This window comes from Mauremys reevesii, linkage group 7 (genome assembly GCF_016161935.1).
Source record: "Mauremys reevesii isolate NIE-2019 linkage group 7, ASM1616193v1, whole genome shotgun sequence".
NCBI classification, from domain to species: Eukaryota; Metazoa; Chordata; order Testudines; family Geoemydidae; genus Mauremys; species Mauremys reevesii.
The window spans coordinates 67,064,221-67,087,524 of NC_052629.1; the positions used below are offsets into that span (position 1 = coordinate 67,064,221).

A 23,304-nucleotide genomic window follows, 5' to 3' on the forward strand; every position below is an offset into this window, starting at 1 on the left:
AATGACTCAATATTGTAATATGCTCTACTTCAGGGGTTCTCAAACTAGGGGTTGGGACCCCTCAGGGGGCCGCAAGGTTATTACATGGAGCGTCACGAGCTGTCAGCCTCTACCCCAAATCCTGCTTTGCCTCCAGCATTTATAATGGTGTTAAATATATTTAAAAAGTGTTTTAAATGTATGGGGGGAGGGGTCGAACTCAGAGGCCTGATATGTGAAAGGGGTCACCAGCACAAACGTTTGAGAACCACTGCTCTACTTAAGGACTACCTTCTGATGACCACTTGGAGCCTCCAATATAGAATGCAGCTTTTCACCTCTTAAGTGCTACAGGCTGATGCAAACAGCACCTGTGCTGTGTACTGGATTTCAATCTGATCGTGGGCAACAGCTCCTCACCCACCTGTAGACCAGCCAGAGAGCAAAAAGGATTTAAAATGGGTGATTAGCTTCTACCATTAGATACGAGGTCATATTCATTTTGGCTAAGTACATGGCATGACTAGGACTGAAAAAATGAGAAGCTGATATCTGTCTTGTCAACAAGATTTTAAAACATCCAACCAATCCTTTTAAAAATAAACTGGGACATTATTTCATAAGTGTTATTTTGCAAGTTAGTATAGTCAAAGTGAATAATAGAAATCTTTTATTTACTTCATTTTTGGTGATAACTAGTTTTTTACCTCTCTCTTCATTTTATACCCTTAAATGGCTAAAGTGGATATTTTCACTTGTTTAGTTTCCTAAACTGTAAGTAGGGAAAAAAAATAAAAACACTATGTAAAATATAAAGTTGTTCTAAGAAGCTTGACACTTAAAAATTTCTATCAGCCCCCAAAGAGACAAGTTCCAAGGATGTATTAACATCCTATGTTGCAAGAACCATACAAACTCAAAATGCAAGATAAGAAAATAGCTCTATTATAGTTGCAGTCCATGTCACTCATATGTCAGACATCCACAAGGCTATACTATATTAGGTTTTGCGAGGACATACTCTGGATGAAGCGATTAAAAAAAAGACTAAATTTTCAGAGACTGTCTGGTAAACATGTATGTATGAGCCACAACCCTAACCTCACAGTGCTCCACTAGCGTCAGCAGGGTTCCACCACTGAAGCTTAGGCCTATGCGGACACAGTTGCAGGATGAGGCCCTACAAAACACATTCTTTCAAAATACAAATGGAAAGGTGGCCATACATTCATAGCCAATGGAACTACATACATGAATAAGTTTATTAACATGCTCAGGTGTTTGCAAAAAAAATCAAAGCCTTAATTTTCCATGCTTTTTTCTTTGGCTATCGCACTTTTGCCAGATTCAAGAAAGATACTCTCTGCCATAACAACATAAACAATGCGGGGGGCGAGGGGGGGAAGAGATCTAAAATTACAAACAACAAAATTTCAAACTGATATGAAAAAAAAGGAGAGAGAAGCTGATTTAAATCATTCCAGGCTGATTTAAAACAAAAACAAAAAACCCCTACCACTAGAAGGTGCCACAGGTAATATGCCAGTTAACTACATGGGACTAGAACGGCAGCAAATAAGACTTGTGTGAAGAGAGTCAGACTGGCCAAGCGGTAGTGAAATACATTAAAAGCAGTGGTAGTGGACAAAGACTCCAGGGAAAAGGAGTAGAGGAAGTCCAGTGGGACTCTAGAGGAAAGGAAAAGTAGGGGGATCCACCAAAGCCGCTCGTATTAACAGAAGCAGCCTATCAGGTCTCTTATCCAAGTAGCTCAGAGTAGTGCTTTGACAGGAGAGGGGTCACCCTGATATTTCCAGCCACTCTGGAAGTTGAATCAAGTTTTGTTTTTAAATCACTTGAACAGGTAGATTCAAAGATAGGAAAGGAGAGGACTTCCTTCCAGAAACACAAATATACCTGAAAATAAATTATTTTAATTTTTGGACTGACTTTTAGTTATATTAGTATTTCCTTAATTTAAATCTTTCCCACCTTAATATCTAATGTTCTCTAGAGCCATTAAATGAATTATAAATCCAAGGTTAAACATGTTTAAATTGGCATTCTGCTTGTAAAATGTGCACTGCTATTTAAGGAGGGAGGAGAAAATGTCTCCATGGAATTTAAAAGAAATACAAACATCTGAAAGCCAGGATATAAAGCATTAGGGTGTCCCTTAAACTATTAAAAATTACAGAAACATAGAGCAAGCACACCCTACATTGCATTGTGCTGCCCATCCTACATCTTGAGCCATTCCACCTGTTCTTTCCTCTGGCAGCTGCAGCCACCCACTGGCTCCTATGGAGGAGACTGTGAAGACAGCTGCAGCCACCAGAGTAGAGAGCAGGTGAACAGGCATGACTTATAGGAACCACCAATTGCAGGGGGAGGGGGAGATTGCTCTTGGCAATCAGTGAAGAGTCTCTTTAGTGGAGAGGAACATATTTGCTTCCTAGGCAACTTTTTAGTAGCAACTGCTGGTAACCTGCCTCCCTCTACACTCCCCTGTCCCCCTCCCTGCACATGTGGAGACAGACTCCAGGGAGAGAATGTCCCGTTATTTTTAATGGGAACATTTCTGGACGCAAGCAGGCGCTTTAAACTGGGATGCTGCCTGTCTGTAGTACTGCTCTTATAAAGAGCTATCACAGATGTCAGAGCAACACCAGCATCCTCTAGCTCAGTGGTTCTACACCAAGAGTACGTGTACCCCTGGGAGTATGCAGAGGTCTTCTAAGGGGGGTACACCAATTCATCCAGATATTTGCCTAGTTTTACAACAGGCTACATAAAAAGTACTAGCAAAGTCAGTACAAACAAATGTCAAACACAATGACTAGTTTATACTGCTCTATATACTATACACTGATGTGTAAGTGACAGTATTTACATTCCAAATGATTTATTTTATAGTTCTATGGTAAAATGAGAGCCAGCATTTTCAGTAATAGTGTGCTGTGACACTTCTGTATTTTTAAGTGAGGTGTAACTTGGCGGTATACAAGCGAAATCAGACTCCTGAAAAGGGTAAAGTAGTCTGGGAAGGTTGAGAGCCACTGAACTCAAGCCAGAAGAAGTGGAGGCAGAGGCCAGGAAACAAATTTTAACCCCCTTTGAATATTTCAGAAGCCGTGGTAGAGTAAAAAAGGTGACACTTCAATAGGACCCCTGATATCCATTCCAACAGGGAATCCACACTGGGTTTTGGGCAAGGTTAGGCAAATTTAATGCTGAACATGCAAAGCTTTATACACAAGTTTCTGCCACCTGGATTCCCCACATCAAATCTACATTCAGAAACTAGTTGCCTGAAAAATCATAGTCCATTCTAAATGTAGTGACACCTTGGCAATAGTATGGACCATGTTCTGCAGATTCAATGCAACTTGCAACATCTGAATCTAAAGTTGAAACACTGACCCAAGGAAAAAGGGGGTTTAATAATGGAAAGTAGGAGAAACTAATTTATAACAATTAGGGCTGTCGAGTAACCACAGTTAACTCACAAGATTAACTCAAAAAATTAATTGCAATTAATCGCACTGTTAAACAATAGAAGACCAATTGAAATTTATTAATTTTGGATGTTTTTCTACATTTTCAAATATATTGATTTCTATTGCAACACAGAATACAAAATGTACAGTGCTCACTTTATTATTTTTATTACAAATATTTGCACTGTGAAAATAAAAGAAATAGTATTTTTCAATTTCACTTCATACAAGTACTGTAATGCACTCTCTTTATCATGAAAGTGTAACTTATATAATAAAAAAATTACATTTGTAACTGTCCTCAAAAATAAAACAATATAAAACTTTAGAGCCTACAAGTCCACTCAGTACTACTTCCTGTTCAAGTCTGTTTACATTTATGGGAGATACTGTTTCTTATTTACAATGTCACCTGAAAGTGAGAACAGGTGTTCTCATGGAACTTTTGTAGCCAATGTTGCAAGGTATTATGTGCCAGATATGCTAAACATTAGTATGCTTTGGCCACCATTCTAAAGGACATGCTTCCATGCTGATGATGCTCGCTAAAAAAATAATGGATTAATTAAATTTGTGAGTGAACTCCTTCGGGGAGAATTGTATGTCTCCTGTTCTGTTTTACCCACATTCTGCCATATATTTATATTTTTATATATGTTATAGCAGTCTTGGATGATGACCCAGCACATATTCATTTTAAGAACACTTTCACAACAGATTTGACAAAACGTAAAGAAAGTACCAATGTGAGATCTCTAAAAGTAGCTACAGCACTCGACCCAAGGTTTAAGAATCTGAAGTGCCATTCAAAATCTGAGAGGGATGAAGTGTGGCGCATGCTTTCAGAAGTCTTAAAAGAGCAACATTCCGATGCGCTAACTACAGAATCCGAACCACCCAAAAAAAAAAAAATTAACCTTCTTCTGGTGGCATCCGACTCAGATGATGAAAATGAACACGCGTCGGTCCCCTCTGCTTTGGACCATTATCAAGCAGAACCCGTCATCAGCATGGACACGTCCTCTGGAATGGTGGTTGAAGCATAAAGGGACATACAAATGTTTAGCCCATCTGGAACGTAAATATCTTGCATGCCGGCTACAACAGTGCCATGCAAATGCCTGTTCTCACTTTCAGGTGACGTAAACAAGAAGCAGGCAGCATTATCTCCTGCAAATTGTAACCAAACCTGTTTGTCTGAGCGATTGGCTGAACAAGAAGTAGGACTGAGTGGACTTGTAGGCTCTAAAGTTTTACATTGTTTTATTTTTGAATGTAATTTTTTTTGTACATACTTCTACATTTGTAAGTTCAACTTTCATGATAGAGATTTCACTACAGTACTTGTATTAGGTGAATTAAAAATACTATTTATTTTGTTTTTTACAGTGCAAATATTTGTAAAAAAATAAAATGAGCACTGTACTTTGTATTCTGTATTGTAATTAAAATAAATATATTTGAAAATGTAGAAAACATCTGAAAATATTTAAATAAATGGTATTCTATTATTAAGAGCACGATTAATCACGATCAATTTTTTTAATCATTTGACAGCCCTAATAAGAATAGATTTTATTGTTGCATTAGGCAAGACCTTGAATCAGCTTTTTACTTGCATTACTACAGATGCTATTTTGGGCTAAATTAAATTTTCAGATGTTGTTCACCAATAAGGAAAGGCCTTTGAATAATGGTAATAAAATGAAGATAGTTATTATCCTAATATTAAATTGTTGTCAGCCCTACTTCAAGGTAAGAGTGTAAGACCCCAACCAAACACTCCAAAAGCAATATAAATACTGATGTCATTAAATGGTTCAGTGGACTCATTATTTAACACTGTATGGCCAGCTGGCATGGATAGGGCCACCCCACCTCAAGCAGTGATTTCAAACACAGCTCCCTTTAGAGAGTGTGAATTGGGCAGCTGTGGCAATTTCAGATCATATTTTCTTCAGAAGCCCAAAGTATATGCATACATGAATTCAAAATACAAATTAGTCTGTTGCTAAGCAGGTATGACACCGTACCCAGGATTTACTACTAATACATGTAGGTCAGCAATGCAAGCTTTTAAAATTACACAAATTGCATCTGAATTTTGTGCCAATGAGTATAAAGTCAATCATGAAAAGTTGATGTCTCCCAACCTTGTGGGTACCAGGCTACAGCAGATGACCACCACTAGGGGCAGATAAAGATGCCTGACCCTACAGCTTTCTAGCCTTCTGACTGCTAATGTGATCCCACAGGTCCCATGCTTATTTACCTGGTCTCTTTGAATGTCATGTGCCTCTCTCCTCTCACAGCAATCCTAAGAGTAGCTGCTCACAGTTGAGTTCATACACACAAATACACAAGCGGAAGCAGTAATCTTATCGGCCCAAGTCCCCCATATACTCTGCTTCCACAGCACTAAACCACAATGCATTATGGACCCCATAGAGCCACCAACCCCTCCCCAAGCAGAATGTAGCAACAGCAGAATTAAAAGCAAAGAAAGATACTCAGAAAGGAAATCAAATTCATTATATTGTCCAAAAACAAGACTACTTGTGGGGTACAATAAATGCAAAGACCTGTGAGACAAACAAACATTCTTCTTGGTTGGAGGTCAGCATGCTGGTACATCCAGGGGCAGCCTGCCTGTTCACGTAACCTAGCTTTCAAAGATCTGCCTGGTTCAAAGCGAACTAAAACTCTTAGCCTGGAGGTAGCAGGAGAGGAGCAACTTTTTTTTTTTTTTTTTTTTTAAAGTTAGCACTCCTGGACTAAACCATCTGTTTCTCTCTCTGCCATATACTTCCCCACTTTTTGAATAAAGGCAGCAAGAAGTACACACATGTACATGCTATCACCCACAGGAAAATTTAAAATTCCATGTTTGCTAGAGGAAGAGGGATATGGACAAGCAGATAAGTAAGCTGAGATCGGGGGAGAACAACAGGTGAAACCTAGAACATTGTGTGTATCTTGTCCAAGTAAAGCACTAATGTGTATATAAAGCCTCGTGCCTTCTGGAGTTCCCACTGCCTACGCAGCCGGCACATTATTCCAGGGCAAAACCACTGTCACATGTGTTTAAAATGCCATGAGGTAGGTATTGTATAATTTGCTAGTATTAAAAATCCAAGGCTTGTAGCTGTTCTATTGACATTTCATTCAACCTTGAAATATCCTATTAATCTACAATGAGTAAGGTTTATTTTGATAGGTGAGTAATTGTTTTTCAACATCATTCACCACAGTCAATAGTTGCAGTGTACTGTCCAGATCTGGACTGGTGAGTTTACATGGCCATTCCGCGACTCTAGTTTAACTGAAGAGAATATACTTTTTGAAAGAGGCATAGAAGAGCACAAGAACAACAATGAACACTGCTGGTACTGTATATTAGATATTGAAAAAAAACCAGTAGCAAGTCATGATTAAGGCTGCTTGTCTTCACGGATTCTGTGACTTTCCGTGACTTCTGCAGCAGCTGGTGCTGGCTTGGGGGCTGCCCGGCTGTGGCGCTTACCTCAGGCAGAGGCAGGGCGGGCTCCCCAGCTCCCACCAGCATGTCCCTGCAGCTCCTAGGCAGAGAGGCCAGGGGGCTCCGCACACTGCCCATGCCTGCAGCTCCCATTGGCTGAGTTCCTGGTCAATGGGGGCTGCGGAGCCCCCCTAGCCACCCCTCCCCTAGGAACTGCGGGGACACGCCAGTTGGAGCTGGGTAGGGAGCCTGCCAGCACCACCAACCCTACCCCCCTTCCCCCCAGCACCAGTGGGGGTCCCGGGCCGCCTTCCCCCATCACACGTGGCACCCTCAGATTGCCCCTCTTCCCCCCCCCCATACCCGTGGACTCCCAACCCAAGTTTTAGTTAGGGATATATAGTACAAGTCCTGGACAGGTCACAGGCCGTGAATTTTTGTTTAATGCCCCTGACCTGTCCATGATTTTACTAAAAATATCCATGACTAAAATATAGCCTCAATCATGATTCACTTTAGAATTAGGTTTATTACAGCTGTGCTATGGGGACCATGTGTTGGTGTTCACAATAAATTCTCTAGTATAAACAAAGGTTTGCAGCTAGGTTCTCATTCCTTAGAGCCTACCATTAAAAGTATTGAAACCTACTGTGGTGGGGTTTTATGCTGGAATGATCTACTCTTAAAATATTATGTATTCTTAAGAAACTTAATTAAGAACAGATTAGACAACAGCACAGCTGATTTTCAAACAAACTACTGAAACAATTAAGATGGAAAAGAAAGCTATTCATTTAGTTTAAATACTATTTAAAATCCTTGCGTCAACAGGATATTGAAAAGGTATATAGTTTACAAAACACAATACAATCAACAGCTTACCAGCTGTTTGTTAAATGTTACCGAAAATGTCTTTTTTTCCTAAATGTAAGTATTTCTGCAAACTTTCAAATGTGTCCTGAATTAAAAAATTAAAACCATTTCACAAATGTCACTTTTCTGGGACAAGCATCACTGAAGAGAAAAGTCCTACAACTATAGAGTCAGAAAAATAAATGCTTTATTGCACCACACTTTATAGGACTACAGTATATTGTCCAGTGAGACTTCACCACAGATGGTTCTCTGACGAATCCTATTATCACAAGGTACAAAATGAAACCTTGCCAACTATTTTTTGCAGGTCAGTTTTGTCACACAAGCTGTGATCAAAATGGTTCCATCAAAAGACAACAACAAGTGTAATTCTACAGTTTGGCAAAAGAGCTGTTAGGATAGCAGGATAAAAAACTATTCTTAGCAAAATTCTCTTATAGAAATAACAGGATAACAAGAGAGGGAAAAAGATGTCTTCCAAAGCCTTAATCCTTTCCCAAATAAAGGGCCAAAAGGGTGGAGGAGAGTGAAAAAAAAAGTTAGATGGGTGTTTCAAGGCAGCTTTAATGTTAAATATGGTTGTTGACTACTCAAAAGTACTAAATTGCAAAGCAGGTTCTCAGTTTTATGTCACTGTAGTATTATGTAACAGCAATATTTCACTCTATCCCCAAAATTCAGAAGACGTACAAGCAGAAAGTTTGTGAAAATATAGTGGATTTGCTCAATTTTCAGAATTAAAAATAAATAATAATAATAAAGACATGTTCAAGCCAGCTGCCTAAGAAGTGCTAACAGCAAAGATGAAAAATTGCACCTCTAAAATAGCCATTCTAAGCATTTGAAAGCACAGAATATACAAGATTATGACACAAAGCTGAGTGGAACTTCTTACTTGTGCAGAATTCACATCCAATCATTTATAAAACGCACCCAAGCATATGAAGATGCAGCCCTAACTTGTAATTCCTTTGATTTTATAGTTTTAAAATGAAAATACCAAAAACAGTTTTCGAAGTCACTTTCCTCATTTCTGTTCTTTTGTAATAGAAGTTAAAAACCCGGTCACTCCTCTGTTTCAATACTCTTTAGGTGCAGGATCATTACTTGTAGTCATATAATATGAGACAAGTTTACCCTGGAGATATTGCTGGTAACAGCTCACCTTAACTGATCACTCTCGTTAGAGTGTGTATGGTAACGCTCACTTTTTCATGTTCTCTGTGTGTGTGTGTGTGTGTATATCTATATCTTCCTACTGTATTTTCCACTGCATGCATCCGATGAAGAGGACAGTAGCCCACGAAAGCTTATGCTTAAATAAATGTTAGTCTCTAAGGTGCCACAAGTACTCCTGTTCTTTTTGCGGATACAGACTAACACAGTTGCTACTCTGAAACCTGGCGATACTGGTTCTCTGATAACCCTGATACTGTTGACATGGTAGTAATAGACTTTAAAATAGGCAAACTGGCAGCCAGTCGAACAAGTATGCACTTGACTAAACCTGACTGCCAAAATACACAAGAAACCCTATCAGAGTGGTTTCTCCTATAGCACCAAATTCAAGTGGTTTACTAGGTTTGGTCTTCTGCACAAATATGGAAAGCAAATACGCTAGGAATCAGTCTTAGCCCATTTCAAGAAATCTGCTTATACAGAGCACAGACTTACATTTTGCCTGCAGTTTCAGGCCTCACTGACTTGGAAGTGAGCAGGCTGAAGAGAGGAGCAGTAAAATGGATGGCCAGTGGCGCTTGTCAAAATATATTTAATGTTGGTGATGTCACAATTTTTATACTGGCGTTAGTGTTAGGGGTAGAGAGAATCATACTTTAATATCCTCTGACAGGAGATGCACAACACTGAAAACGAAGCCTTCACTCTACTAGGTATTTTTACCCCTATCTCAAAGAGGAGGAAGTTGGCTTAGTCACTTAACTGCTATGTGCCTCAAAGTGTTAAGAAAAGTCAGTAGCAGAACAAAAAAATAGAATCCCAGGTTCTCATCTCTTCGCTTTTTTGTCTGCTTCCTCATCTAGTGATCTGGAATAGGCATTAACCTCTCAGTTATGAAAGAGAGCAGAGAGACAGAAGAGCACTGCAAGAAATATGGAGATATAAAATAGCTGAGAAAGGACTTTAGATTTAAAAAGTTAAATATTGGTGTGACAGTTCATTTTAAATACAAAAGGAAATTCCTAAAAATCTTAATTTTAAATCAAAGTTGCTTGCAAAAAACAATATGAAAGCTTAGAACCCAAGTTTGGAACTTGTCAGCTAAGTGTTTGTGAATATTACTTCTCATAAGTTAATTTGTACTTTAGTAATATAAGCCTCTCAGATATTTTAGTGTTCCATGAAATTCTTTTGTCTAAGGTATTTATCACTAGGGCCTTATAAACTAACAACAAATTCCACTACTAATATAATAATCTACTTATTGTCTAATCCGTCATGGCTTCCCATAGTGTGGTACAAACAGGCACAATTTTGCGTCAGACAGTAAACTTCAAGATAAGGGTCTTGATTTTTCAGATGTTTTATAGAAGTTCATTGCCCAAGTATAATGGTCTAAAAATAGGAACAACTACTAAAGGGTGATATTGTGGGTTAGCAGAGCAGGATTTCTCTGTTCCTCCCTAAGGCCCTCTGTCCTAGCAGGGAAGACCTAGTAACTAGCTACACATGTTAGAAGAACCATCAGTATTTGATAAATCACATGCTACAGTGACAAGTGTGAAAAAAAACGCAAGGCAGTACTGCTTCCAGAAAAGCCAGAACAAGATCAGAACTCTGTATCATTAATGGAGAAGTACAAGAGCCTAATCATGACATTTTGTACAGCAGGAAACAAAAAATAAAGGTTTTTTTTTTTTTTTTTTTTAAAATAAAGCAAAAAGAAGCCAGTGTGTGAATGCACCATGGGGGTGTGAGTGTCAGAGTGAAAGGCTGGTTACAGGTAGTTTATTTTACCTGATGCATCAATTTGTACATGTGTATATGTACCATCTTCAAACTTCTGTAACTATGCTATGTCTAAGTAACATTTGTATAACCATACTATTTCAAGGATCAGGGTTCCGCCAACCCCATTTCTGATCGCTAGCTCTGGACGAGGCTTAGAAGGGAGGAGGAGGAGGGAATCACTGGTTCTGCAGCCATTTGTACTTCTCCTTCAAACCATGTTTACATCTGATAGGTAGTGGGGCACAGCTTCCTCATGGATTTCAGCAGCAGATTTCAAACTGATGGAATTAGAGGATATTCAATTGAATAACTTTTGAAAGATGGGTTCCAGGCTTGCCAGTAACATACAGTCACAATATTGGTGTTTAGTTCTAGGAGTTGACACAGTTACCACTGAAATAATGCTGGAATTGAAGTGGGAGGTTGGGGCTAGGAAGAAGAAAAAGCAAGTTAATAATAAGAAATGATGTGATTTTATGACCTGCCAGTCGGGGTGGGGGGTGGGAGGGGGGAGTAGTGTCTACACACACTCCACTGGAAGAGATTCAGCTTTCCCTTACAGTATACATTAGGAATCAGGACCCCAATCTGTACAAAAAGTCATACACATGACTCATTTTACTCAAGTATGTACCTGAGTGCTGGACTGGACAAGTTATATTGCCAAGCATCAGGGCTAATAATTAGGCTTAAAAACCTGTCGCTGGTGGCTCTGTCTAGCAGTGCTTTTTTAAAATGAGTCCTACTATAGTCTTAAACTAATGAACTTTCCAGGCACCTGACCAAATCAGGCTCACCTGCACACAAAGTCTGAAGTTTTACAAGGAAGGTGTTAAGAGTTTACAGCAAAGACAAAAACAAAAAAACAAAAAACAAAAAAACCCCAACACATTTCTTTATGAGCACTTTGATTTGCTATCACAAAAAGTTGTCAAAAATTATTATTAAACTGAACTAGACAACACCATTGCCTTTGTGTAGAAAGACAAACACGAGAAATTTCAGAATAAACACACCCACCCACCCCAGAGAACAGGACGTAGAATGGAAGCACCTCAGCCATCACAACATGCTATCCTAATATATATATTTCCATATACACATTACATATACACATTATGGCCTTACTGCAAAGCTATTCAGTCATTTTAAAAGCTAAATCTTGGTCTTACAGAGAGGTTATTAGTAGTCACTATTGTACTGTATGCTGTAATCCTTTCTATAATATGTTTAATTAAATAAAAAGAGTTGCCAGAGGTATGTATATGGCCTTTAACAAAAAAAAAAAAAGCCACACACACAAATCCATAATTACAATGATTAGGCCATCCAGCTGTGCTGTAGAATTAATGTTTTTCTCCTTCTTCATCTGAAATGTACACACTCAGGAGTTAGTATGTAGTATCACAACCATTAAGTAATTTAAAGTTACATTTTCTGCCAATATCCATTATGGTATTAGTTTATGGTACCCAAGAGGAGGAGATGAATAAGAATCTAGTGTGGTCGCACATCAAGCTAGATCTATGCAACTGCAAAAGTACAACAAAACAGGCAACACAAATGTGAGGATTATCATTTTACTGCTAAGCCTATATGCAATGAAGGTTGATTGAAATACACTATGGAACATTAGCAGTATCTTTGTCCAATAACCATTGGGGAAGACAAAAGCTTAGAAACACTATTTTCTATTTTAAAACCGTTAGAAAGATTAATATATTGTGATATACATAGTTTAGATAAATCAGTTGATCTCATACACTGTAAACTTACCCCCACCCCACTTCACACACACTAATAGAAGAGGTAGGCCTCACTATAACAAAACTTGTACACAGAAATAATAAACATCTTACCCAAGCTTACAAAAAAAGTTTTAAAAGGTAATGGTAACACCTGATAGACATTATTTTGTGATATCTTATACACATCAGCCACAGTCCATTATTAATGCTGAATACATTAGGGTAGAGTGGTGGACTTAAAATAAAGGGTGCCAGTGTTTGGAGAATTTCTGGGTTTCATTCTACAGACAGTAAGATATATTATTGTTTGGACATCAGTGAGTTAAGTTTATAGAGCACTTTGGGATGAGTGTTATGTCATTGTAAAAGTGTATAAGAAGTATTTATACAAGTTACATGCAGAAAGGACACACTTAAGGCATGGCTACACTTGCAGATGTAGAGCACTTTCAGTTAAACCAGCCTTCGTAGAGCGCAGTAGGGAAAGCGCTGTAGTCTGTCCACACTGACAACTGACAGTGCACTGGCATGGTCACATTAGCAGCTCTTGCAACAGCCAGAGAGAGCAGTGCATTGTGGTAGCTATCCCTGCATGCAAGTGTCTGCAACATACTTTTCAAATGGGGGGTGGGTGGGATGGAGTGTGACAGGGAGTGTGTTGTGTGTATGTGGAGGGGGGGAGAGAGAGTGGGTTTTTGGGGGGCTGAGAGCATGTCAGCATGCTGTCTTGTATGTTCAGACAGCAGCAGAACTCCCCCTTCACCTCTCTCTCTCTCACACACAGCATTCCACAGTAATGGTTGCTTTGTCTCGGAGCAGATAAGCATGACAGCTGTCAAATGGAGCTTTCAAAGGGCATATCCAAAACAATGACGAGTGGCCACTTGACTTAAGGGAATTATGGGACGTTTCCAGAGGCTGATCAGAGCGCAGTAATGCAACACCTCGTTAACACTGACACTGGGGTGCTCCAGAAGGGGCACAAACGTTATTCTACTCGCAGAGGTAGAGTACCAGGAGTGCTCTAGCCGTGGAATCAGAGTGCTCTATGTGCCTTGCCAGTGTGGACAGGTAGTGAGCTAGTGCGCCCAGGGCTCCTTTAATGCGCTGTAACTTACAAGTATAGCCAAGCCCTTACTGTGCAAGAGGGATTTCAAATCAGGCTCCCGACTTTCAGGTGTCTGACAACTCAGTCACTCACTTTATAGGTACTTCAGCAGTAGTCATGGATCTGTTCCATCTCTCAGACTCCATCAGTCCCAGAGTCCCTCCTTTTGTAGCGGAGTCCTTCCCAATATGTTCCTCCTTCAAAAGGCTTCTTAAATTCTAGGGCAGCATCTGGGTCCTGCTCTAGAGTAGCCATTTTGGAAATAAATGGTCAACTGGAGCACTGTTCAGCTCCTTCCTCTATGATTTGAGCAATGGGTTTCTAACTCCTGCCTGGAGATTGGTATGCCTTGATATACTCATCCAGTCACTACAACAATTTTGCATCTAGCAGATCTTATGTTTCAATTTTAAAAAAGCATCTAGCCCATCTGGTTGCAAAAATAACCTTGCTTATATGACCAGACAGTGCTGTTTTGCAGAGTCTGCAGATACTGTCTGAAGCAACAGCACTAAAAGGTATAACCTGCCTCATTTTTCTAAGTAAAGGTGTTAATGATGCTGGTTCAAAAATCAAAATTAATATTTGCTGATCATTTCTGCAGAAACATTCAGATAATGTTGGCTGTGCAAAGAACATGAGAAATTTCTGTATTATTTTTGTGAAAATTATGTTTGACTCAGTTTACTCACTAACTTTTGTACTGCTACCTACTTGAGAGCAAGGTATTAACTTCTTCCCAGAGACTGGGAAATAATCAAGGAATTGACTGGGTGCAGATCAGGTAGATATGTTTGGGTTGGGCGAATGGTTGAACAAGAATTGTGAACACGTGAATGCAGATACCTTGGAGATACAATGGACAACCAGACTACTAACTTTTAACAAGTACCAGCAAGGGATCTATTGGATGTAGATGGGAAATTATTCATCTGACCACAACCACTTTCCCTCAGCTGAACCAGGGGTGGGGACAGTATACATGAAAACAGCATGACTGTGACTTGAGACAAAGGACTAAAAGTGTTAGGAGACAGGGATAAGTAACCTGCTCTCCCAGCAGATAGGGTAATCCAATCCAGGACTGTTAGGTAAGGCTAGGGAGGTTTGCAGCAAGCAAAATGGGAAATGACAGCCTAGGAAGGAATATTGAGGCAAGGGATCTGGGGGTCATAGTGGATTACAAGCTAAATATGAGTCAACAGTGTAACACTGTTGCAAAAAAAGCACAGGAATTTCTTCAGAGCCATATTCTACCTGCAATCTTTGATTGCAGAATATTATTGGTAGCAATGAGAGGTCTGCTACAGATGGTGGAGGGTGGAATACTGCTGCCCCAGCCCAGGGGCCTTAAGTGTTCATTTGTTTTTTTCCACAGCATGACACCTCTGGCTAAGTCTATACTTTCTCTTTTCCAGGTTGCTTGCAGCCTATACTTTTCAGGGTGCCTTTTAAACTTATCCTACATGGATTTAGGGACTGTGCCTTTTTATGATGTATACAGGCATTCCAAAAGTTTTCAATGTGTTCTTTTTCCTGCTTTTATTATTATTTAACTTCAAAAACATCAGCAATGCTAACCCTGGTTTTACTGGAGAACTTTGTAGATGTCTCAGGGATGCCTATACTGCAGCGTGAGGCATGACTGCAGCCCGGGCAGATACATACGCACTAGCAGGGTTAAAAATAGCCATGTAAATGTGGCAGTACAGGCTTTCAGCCTGGGCTGTACATGCATGCTGGGGACCCTGGACACCTACTTTGTCTGAAGCATGTGCTCTCACATCTACACGACTATTTTTAACTGTGCTAGTGTGTATGTGTCTGCCTGAGCTGCTATCACACCTCACACTGCACTACAGACATACCCTCAGAGTATTTGCATTGTGTGCTCTCACATCTTAACAGACTTCCTTTCTACTCAATGTTAATTGCTAAAGTTAAACAACTTTTAACAGAAAAACCACTGAAACAAACCCGAAAGGCAAACAGTTTAACAGTCTAAAAATTCTGTTCTCAACTACTCAACCTTCACTCTCTTGTGATCTCATAGTTAAAACTAATTCTCAAGTCGTCATAGAATCTTCAAGGATAAATGAGACCTGAATTTCCAATAAAGAGTAGATAGAACTACCTGGATTGTTTTTTTGTTTATTTTAGTGAACAAACCCTCAAGGCCTTTTGTATAGATCATAAAGAACATAATTTCAATTGTTTTTCCTTTGAAGGTGACCTTCATGCTACCTTTTTACCAGCCTCAAACAAGGTGATATACAGTCTTTGGGTTTTCTATAGTACCCAAGTCAAACATCGGGAGCTCTAAGAGCCATGCAGTGCCCATTTGTATCATGGCACTCTACGTCTGCAAACTGACTAGTCAGCAACAGCTCTCACCCACGTTCAACTCAAAAGTAGATAGAAATAGATTTGTGCCCTGGAGGAAGGGGAAAATATCAAGCAGCTCTCAATACATTTGCATTTTACATAGATAGGAAGTTCTCATAGGAACATGCAAAGTCACACAAACACCTCATTTTTAAAAGAGATAATACAGACTGAACATACAAACAGAGCACATTGGGCATACCCTTCAGTTCCATATTATAGTTCCATTTAATTAAAAGGAACATCATCATCTGGAGCTGCAGTCATCAATATTTACCTCCAATAAATTGCAAGAACTGAACACTTCAAACCATCTTATTGTCAACATGCCCCCATGAACCACAGAATCAGATTCCAGTAGATAAACTGAGTCACATATTTCATGCCAGGGGTGGGGCAAAGAGAGAGAAAGGCAGTGTCTCTAAGGTTATCTACTATGCATAGATATTAGAGGAAGAGATTAAATAAATAAAGATGACTTGCCACTGGAATTCCAGTGGAAATCTTTCCCTGGAGGGAGGCCTTAACTATCAGTTTCTAAATATTATAAGATACCATTAAAATATGCTATTAGTAGTACAGTACTCCCTAGGAAGAATTAAAAAAACTATAATTCTATTTATAGACAAGTTTCCTCCTGATCCAGAACATTCCACAAAGACAATCTGGATCAATTTTAAATTACTTTCTTCCATAGAGATAAATGAGGGTGATGTAAACAGACACATCAGCACAAACATCACATTCTAAAGATAACTATTATAAAAGCATAGCAGCTTTACAAGGAGGAATTCTCTGCCTTTTCAAGGATAATTTCCCCAAGATTTCCCTCTGATTGTACCCCAACTTTGTTTCAAATATTTCCAAATTTATTCTACTTCAGGGGCACATACTAACAACATGCCACCCTGCAGCCACTGCTCAAGTCTGGGAGCAAAATAACTCTGCCAAAGCTTCTGGTGATTGTTACTTAGGCCTGGTCTACACTTGGGGGCGGGGGGGTCGATCTAAGGTACGCAACTTCAGCTACGTGAATAGCGTAGCTGAAGTCGAAGTACCTTAGCTCGAATTACTTACCCGTCCTCACGGCACGGGATCGACGTCCGTGGCTCCCCCGTCGACTCCGCTACCGCCACTCGCTCCGGTGGAGTTCCGGAGTCGACGGGAGCGCATTCGGGGTTCGATATATCGCGTCTAGATGAGACGCGATATATCGAACTCCGAGCAATCGATTGCTACCCGCCGTGAAGACGTACCCTTATTAAATTCTAAGATTAACATACTTTCAGTGTTTTCAAGACAAAACAAATTAAAATGGCTCAGGGTATTGGTAATGAGATAGGGAGCCCTTCACTTCAAAGGCTGATCTACTCACAAAATTACACTAATTTAACTTAAAGAGTGATTTTATACCAAGTTAGTTACATCGGTGCAGCTTTGTAGACAGGCAGCCATATCCATTTTAATCTATTTTCTATCAGTTTAGCTTCACACAGCCAGTTTTTTACTGGTGTAAACCCATAGGTTTGCACTGGTTCAACTAAATCAGTAAAAGTCCTCTGTACAGACAAGCCGTAAGTCACGAGCTCACATCTGTTCTAGGTCAATATTCAGTTCCCTACATGACATGAACAGGTGTTTCTCCTAGTCCAAGTCACCACACTTTCAGTTTGACCTCTACGGTGGGATTAGAAAGCGAACACTTCTCAGCATTAAAGGGGGTTCTTCCATAACCTCACTGAGGTATACCAGCAGAACAGAGTAGTGCAGGGGGAAGTAATGAGGCTGCCTATGGTACATCTGTCCTGAAGCATTCCAGAGGCCACCAACCTCACATGTTATCTTTCACTAACACTAAATTCACTGCTAAAAAGAGAAGATTTGCAAGAGAGAACAACTGAGATTTCTGGCTTGCCAGACAATGCATTTAAAGAGGTAGTGTCAATTTAACTTTAGCTCAGACTTTTGCGAAGACAACCAACAGAAGCATTCCCAAATCTTAAAAAGACGCATAAATTGAAACAGTTGCTTTTAACAAATTATTTCTTGCAGTGTTTGAAAGCCTAATGTCCCAGTATTAAGAACACTGAGTGTAAACAAAGTCACTGATTTTTCACTGTCCAAGCTGAGATAAATGCAGAACAAGAAGCATTCACAGTTTCAACTGGATTTTTAAAATCTCAGTTTAATAACCGATAGATATTATTAGTAATAGTAGATATTATTTTGAAGATTAAATATATTATACCCCTTCTTAAAAGGGCACCTAGGCCCAAAAAGAGAGTCAGCAACATAATTTGTCAAAGAATATACAGTACATTTCTACTCAACACGAGACCCCCTCCATCACAACCTAGGAGAGATCAAATCTAAGAGAAATATACTAAATTGTCTCAACATACCACCAATAAGATGTTAAAAGAAAAAAAAACATAATTACAGTGATATATGAACACAACACTATCTGATCATTCACAATCGGAAAGTTCAATGTGCACTCTACACATCTTGTAGAACTGTCTGTAAGAACTGAAATAGTACTTATAGTTGAGAATCAAAGGTAGCAAACTGACGTTGAATAGATGGAAAGAACTACAATCCCAAATGCTTCTATAACATTAACACGTTGCTTAAAACAACCACATCAAAATCTAATCTCTGTAGCTGAAGAACCGCTGCAGAACACATGCCACCCATAAGACATGCATAATTATGTTGGGAGAATGGGGGGTTCCGGTTAGTCAAAAATTCCGGTTAACTAAGAGTTACACTTACCAATGGAGGGAGGGAGTTTGGGTGCGGAAGAGGGCTCAGGGCAGGGGGTTGGGGCAATGGAGGAGTTTCGGGGTGCCGTATCCAGGCAGCACTCACCTCGGGCAGCTCCCCACAAGTGCCAACACGTCCCTTGGCTCCTAGGCAGAGGTGCAGCCAGGTGGCTCTGTGTGCTGCCTTGCCTGAAGGCACCACCACATCTCCCACTGGCTGTGGTTCCCGGCCAATGGAAGCTGCAGAGCCTGAGCTCAGGGCAAGGGCAGCACACAGAGCCCCCATGGCCATTCCACTGCCTAAAAGAAGAAGGGACATGTCACCACTTTGGGGGAGGCATGTGGAGTCAGGTAGGGAGCCTGCCGGCCCCACACCAACCAGACTTTTAATGGCAACCCTACTGAAGATTTGTATTGGGAGATATCAGAAATGCCAGTTTCTGGAGCTTTCTGGTTGGTAAAGTGCCAGATAACACAGCTTTTATTTGTATAATAATTAAATTTGTTAAAATAAGATACCTGACCTTATAAGCAAGTCCACCTAATAGATTTGCCAAATAAATTGTACATGCATTTCTACAAAGCTTCAAAAACACTGCTCCCTAAAATTAGCATGTTTGACAAATTGTACTTTTTCCTAGAAAACCTTTTTGTGCCTTTTTTAGAATCATTTTCCTACTCTGGAAAGTGAATCTAAAAAATGGCATTGTGAGGTTTAACATTTGATCTCTCTCAGCAACTCCAGTTCAAATTTGCTCAGTATACAAAAACAGTCGTCCCCCACCCCCGGCTCCTGAATCATCAGCAATGAAGATTCTACAATCAGAAATCTGGTTAGCAATTCTGTCAGTGATGATGCACAAACCAGAAGTGAATCCTGCTCATCCTATCATTGCTGAATTGGCTCTGCAGGGCCAACAGGAGTAAAACCTTAATAGTCAGTAAAAAGCAAGACTATATGGTTTTGAGTATGCACAGGATGCAGATTTACCACATAAGATGCTACCCCTTTTTTCCTATAGTCCTTCTTAAAAGACTTCTGAAAAAAGACTTGTGTATTTCCAAAATTTCAGGTTGCCATTGTCCATTCCTCGAACCCACTCCCCACACTTCAAAGATAAATTGATATTTATTTCAAACATTTCAAAGTTAAACAACTCGCTCAGAACTTGGAGACAATCATTCTATGATACCTGATGACAAAGACAGAAAAATTCTCACTCCAACACATTCAGTGGGAGAAACAGGACGCTCAGAAAGATGTGTTTCGATGAGATGGAATCAGTTATTAAGTTTTTGTGTATGTAAGTTTGTCTCAAATACAATCTACATCCATCAGACCTCATGCTTTTTCAGGAAAAAGTCACTTATCTGAAATATCTCAGAGTCCATCCCCAGAAGCCAAACTCCATGCTTGGACATTTCATCCATCACCACAAACAGGTCCCCTAATCACCCTCTCCCTACATATGTAAATCTCACTGCTTAGCATATGAGACACTAGACTGGACAACAAACTAGTAACTGTATAATAAAAATCCTACGCTAGCAGAGAGCTGCACTAAGTTCACCACTCTGCCAGTACGGGGCCTCACCTGTGAAGAAAACAAAGCGTTTAAAACACACATACTTATGAAGGAAAATGTATTGCTCTACGCATTAGAACTTACTTGATAGAAACACTGAAGAGCACCACTAGAGATTCATATATGAGAAAAATAATTTAAGATGTCTGCCTCCATTGACTGAGGTCAAAACAGAGGCATAGGCATATTTGAATTTCATCAGCTATGTTTTTGTTATTATATATTCTTCTTCATAGAATGTACAATTTGAGGGGTCTAAAAAGTCACTGAACTCACTTTTAGTTAGTACCCTTAGCTAGGAATTTGACCCAATATCCCTTCGGGCTACAATTTGAATTAACTCTAAATGAATTCAATACTTGAGAGTGTACCAGTTTATGCAACCAAAATAAAACAGGCTACAGAACTATGTTTTAAACACCCGATTCACCCAAAGAGGAGTGCATTTGCCTACAACTGTGAAAATTAAACGAGTTTTTCAATGAATTAATCGCAGACTGTTACCAAAAGTAATCTCTAAACCTCTAAATAAAACCAAGTTGTAATACAAGCTTGCAAAACTCTGCCTCACACACTTGCCCTAGAGCAATTAATTTCTTTAGATGGGTGAGTAAAACATCATTTGTGTTTACATAATTATGGTCAGGCTAGGTAAGCAGATATTCTGCCTGGGCTGAAAAAATATTCATAATACTTTTTCAAGGCTGCTCTATATAACACTGAAATTCAGCAAGACTGTATAAACCAAACTATGCCACCATAACTGGGAAGAAACAAGGCTTGTGGGAGTCACATTTGCAGCTTATTAACAGAGACCAGTTAACAGACTCTTACACTTTGCATTGATGGAAGCACTGCACAGAGAAATCTGAAGAAATCAGAAGCTTTCAGAGTCAATTCTGACACTACTGGAGATAAAGAGAAACTAGAGGAGGGCAACAGAAAAGCTGCAAAAAATAAAACACTTCACTCACTTTTGACAAAAAGTATCAGGATTAAAATGCAGAAGAGACAAAAAATATTGCCAAACTCCCTAAGCAGCTGTCTTTGGAAGTCAAATATCTCAGAGGAACAAAAAGATATTTTTTCAAAAGCAGTGATTTGGAATGCTGTTACAGATCTCATTCATTTCAAATTGCTACACTCCACAGCAACTCAAACCTCTTTCCCCCCAAAAAAACTTACAATAAAATACAAGTAGGTTTGGATAAAAATTAATTTTTATCTGTAAATGTTGATAAACACTGACAAAGTGAGTATTCACTCACAAAAGCTTATGCTCCAATACATCTGTTAGTCTATAAGGTGCCACAGGACTCTTTGTTGCTGATTTTACTGTAGACACAGAAACCAACCAAAGCTATTTCCAAAATTTACAGATATGCCAAGTAAGAAAAATGCTGCTTGAGAACTTATTAGAGTTTGATTTAAGGATGTTTACTTTGTATATTCTGGCCTGATGTTGACAATTTGTGTTTTTATGGCTATAAAACTGTAACTTTTTGAATCTCAATGTCCACAGTCATTAAATTATTGTCTGACCAGCCTCCACCATTTCACACAACTGTGAACATTTAAATCGATCGAAGTACTTTAAAATAAAATTGATATTATGTGTCAAAATTATATTGAAAAAATCAAATTCTGCCAAGCCTACATACAGGGCAGGTATGCAAGATGAAAGAATATCCTTCCACAGCTTGAGCTTGGGTTACCTTGCTCCCAAGGAGAAAAGTCCCACTTTCGTGCATGATACCTATGCTTGTACTTCCAGACCAACAAAGAGATATTCCTCCTCTCTCTCCCACCCTCAAACATATCCCCATATCTCCCACCCTCAAACATAACCTCTCCTGGTCCCCAGTATGTCACCCAGTCCACATGCAACAACAGCCCAGCACAGCTATGGAGAGCCATCCACCTGCTACTGGTTATGTACAAAATCCACGAGGGGTGTAAGGTGCTAAACAGATGATGAAGGTCCCTAAATCAAGGGCTGACAACAGGAACTCCATGTGTACAGGTCCCGGCCTCTGGAACCCCTTCTTCCCACCACTGTCCCCCATATCTCCTTTCACCCCACTATGATCACTTCTCCCTCCAGCTGCCCCCACTATTGTTACTGCACCCCCATAAGAACTAAACATTGCACCCTTTGCATGCATCCCACTAGCTGCCCCTCCCCCAAAAAAATATTGCAGCTATCTCTTTTCAGCCGCCCCTCCCCCCACAACAACCAAATATTATTCCACCCCCTTGCAATGCACCCCCAATAACTGCTCCTCCCCATAGGACCATTACACCTACCCCTTCCAGCCCCATAAGACAAATATCATTGCATTCCTCCCCACTGCATGCATCTCCACTAGCTGCCCCTCCCCCACGGCACACACACCCCCAGCTGCCCCCACCAGAACATTATTGCACCCGTCCCGCTGCCCCTCCCCCAAAGACCCACACACTGCGCCCCCGCCCCCACAGAGCCCTGTGCTGGCGCCGCACCCCTCCCCCAGCCCGGTATCGCCTACCCCACCCCAGCCCAACATCTACGGAGCGCCCGAGTCAGGCCCACCCCTGTGCCGAATCGGGCCGGGCTCCCCCTTCGGCCCCGGGACAGGCCGCGGCCCCGCACTCACCGCCGCCGCCGCCTCCGCCTCCTGCTTCAGCCGCGGCCGCTGAGTAACGAGCCGGGGCCGGGCAGAGCCGCGCGCACAGACGCAGCGCCCCGCCCCTGCGCCGCCGCCCCGCGGAGGGAGGAGGGAGCGGGAGCGTCTCCTCCCCCGGGCCCGAGACAGACCCGCACAGGCCCGGTGCGCCCCCCCGGGGGAGAGCCCCCCCGCTCCGTGTGCCCCCCGGGGGACAGCCCCCGCTCCGTGTGCCCCCAGGACAGCCCCCGCTCCGTGTGCCCC

At 40.6% G+C, this 23,304-nt stretch overlaps 1 protein-coding gene across 5 annotated transcripts in view; it reads right to left on the reverse strand.

The window, feature by feature from the left end:
* Nucleotides 1-23,050, reverse strand: part of MAPK8 (mitogen-activated protein kinase 8) — a 137,234-nt gene extending 114,184 nt beyond the window's left edge. For 2 of the 5 annotated variants that reach the window (XM_039480939.1, XM_039480941.1), the window contains exon 1: nucleotides 22,968-22,987. The gene's annotated coding sequence lies outside the window, so the exon portion shown is untranslated. Of the gene's footprint in view, nucleotides 1-22,967; nucleotides 22,988-23,031 lie in introns of those variants that run through there. The other 3 variants (XM_039480943.1, XM_039480944.1, XM_039480940.1) reach the window with 2 other exon arrangements.
* Between the last annotated feature and the right edge of the window lie 254 nt (nucleotides 23,051-23,304).